A 2,861-nucleotide genomic window follows, 5' to 3' on the forward strand; every position below is an offset into this window, starting at 1 on the left:
CCCCCCCGTGCAAAGAAGTCAGGGGACAAGTTTAAGCATTAATCCAAGCTGCTGTTTTCATAACAAAGAGGCGAGGTGAGCTGCTTCTGTGTGTGTGTGTGTGTGTGTGTGTGTTGCCATCTGGCCCGCTGCTTGAATAAATAGGAAAATTATGATTTGTTTCATGCACTATTTGACGGCTTGATCTGACATTACATCTGTGCTAAAGGGCAGCGAGTGCTGCAGGAGAGAGCAGAGGCAAGTCGGGCATGTTGTGTCTAGCAGGCAGGCGGATTTATAGCAGCAGTCTCAGGTTGGTGCTTTTATTATATACAGTAGGATTGCATAAGACATTTCACAGAGGAAAACAACCACTGGCATGTAATGAATCTTGAATTGAATGTCTCAGGTGTTTGTGCTTTAGTAGTTCACGTGTTGATTATAGTCTGAATGTGTTTGCAGAAAACTAACTCTGAAACATGGACCCTGTGACTGTCTGTCATCATGTGTGTTGTGATCCAAAACCTTTTGAAAATACTCAATGACCAGAAAGTGCCAACTCAAAAAGACAGCTTCAGTGGAGGATAAGTGTTTGTTGAGTGTTTACTAGTCTTTTACTTTTTTAATAAATCAGTATTGTTGAGTTTGTTGAGGAATTCTTCTTCTAAGGATAAAACCCTGTAGTGATGCAGATTAAACCAATTTGAACATTTTCTATAACTTGCAAATAACAAACCAAGAGGACTGTGCAGGCTTGGTGGTGATACAAATGTTTTCTAGTCTTTACACTTAATCATTTATTCCGATTTTTCTTTATCATTATCATTATTTAGAATGTGTGATAGGTCAATCCGATTTAAAGACTTCCAGACACTTCTGAAGTTCATCAGTGCAGCTTAATAATAGAAACAAATAACAAACTTAAAAAGAAATGCACTGAAGGCTACTGTAAGTACTTATTCAAGATGAAGTGATACTGAATACCAGTTATGGTGAAGAAGAAGCCACACAGAGGGTGGAGGATGTTACTTGTGTGAAAAGAATTGTGTGAAGTTGGTGACGAATATGTTTATGAAGACGACACCGTCCTCTCACATGTATCTTCTTCTTTTGTCTTCTCATACTTTATTTTTAGAGCTCAAAACTGCAAAGTTAAGGAAAGGTGTTGGAGTCTGTATTTCAGCTGTGGATTGCACTTTATCTGCAGCTGTCATATTTCCTGCCAGCAGAGGGAGACAAGCAAAGGTGTTCTTCTACTCTCCTGCTCCTTTCTTACTTTAGGTTGTAGAGGTTTCATCAAATGTGTCAGTTCATTAATGTTTTTCTGTAAATTAATTTACCTACCAGATGTTTTTTTTTCTTTCATTTGTGTTGTTTACATCCCCATCATTTAATATCTACTGTAAAGTATATAACTCCTACAATACATACTGCCATAAAACAGTTCTAACAGTTTGTTCTTTTTCTTTCAGGGATGAAATTCAGAGGTGATTAAACAGCGGATTTGTGGCGTTTATTTACAGGAAATGAAAGTCACATTTATTTTTATTTTTTAAACTGCTAACAACAGTGAGTACATGGCAAAAAAAAATACAGGATACTGGCTACTGAAATATTACCATCGATATTAACACATGAGGCTGGTATCCAGGGACTTTGCCCAAAGAAACAAATATCAGTAACTTCCTGCCAGTAAAAGTGAAAACTAGAAAAATAGGGTTTTATATAATAGAAACCACAAGGATTATGACTTTAAAAATATTATTTTAAATTAGACTAAAACCTCCGCTATAACTGAAGTGTCAGTTCATTCACTTTAAGCTGACTTCCCTTCAGTAAAAGACTTCCGATTGTTTAAAATGCTGTCTCCCTCCTCGACACAAAGAGATATTTTGACTCTGTTTTTCTGTCTAGAAAAGATTCACCCGAGGGCACTGAGTGCTGCTCGACAACAACACAAACTAACTAGGCCAAGGCAGATGATATCGGTGAATCTTATTTCCTGTGAAGCCTTGTAAAATGAGTTGGGGACCGAAGTGTATCTGATGCGGGCTACCCAGCAGAGTGAATGCATTTGTAGTGAACAGACAAAGGAGAGGATGTTCAAAAATGGCGTTTATTTAAAAAAAGAAAACCCACCATGCTGACTTCTGCCTCGTTAACACAAAGTTGTAGATAGAAAATGGCGTTGGACATTGACACAAACCGTCCCATAAAATAAATAAATACAATATCACCCCCCTCCTCCTCATCCTCCTCCTCCTCCAAAAAACAAAATGTAACATCCGTCTTAAAACAGAAACAGAGAGGTACCCATCCCACAGCTACACACCAGGCTCTGTCACATCAGGGAGTTAACAGCAGAAAACAGAAAGTCAACAGAACTTTTGACAAATTTAGCTTAAAATTCATACAGACGTTCAAGCCTCAGGAACACAATGTGGAGTCACCCTGCTCGTCAAACCACAGTCAGGCTTTCCGACGACCACCAGAGGGCAAATCTACTGTTAAAAGCATTTTCTTTAGATTCAAAGTGGTGTCACATAATAACATGCACAGATCATGTCAGTAGTTTTCAACATTAGGTATTTTTTTGTTTTCTTTTTACATATGTTTTCAACAGAAAGTGAAAAGCAGCCATCACTGTGGTGCTTTTAATACAATCAGTGCCTTCACTGAGGTTGTGATCTCTGGAAGAGTCAGGTACAGGTGGAGTGTTGGATCCAGTTTGTAGCGTTGTCCGTTCATATTCTGAACCACGGGTTCCTTCATCAGATTTCTATAGCTTTTCTCCTTTTGAAAGACTTTCTAATTTATGCAGGAAATACTGTAACATTTGTGTTGGACATTAGACGTGCACCTTTTTGTTAAAGTTCACTTGA

The sequence above is a fragment of the Seriola lalandi genome, unplaced genomic scaffold (assembly GCF_002814215.2).
Source record: "Seriola lalandi dorsalis isolate HSWRI2012SDOR001 ecotype SW California unplaced genomic scaffold, Sedor1 jcf7180002054940, whole genome shotgun sequence".
In the NCBI taxonomy this organism is placed as follows: Eukaryota; Metazoa; Chordata; class Actinopteri; order Carangiformes; family Carangidae; genus Seriola; species Seriola lalandi.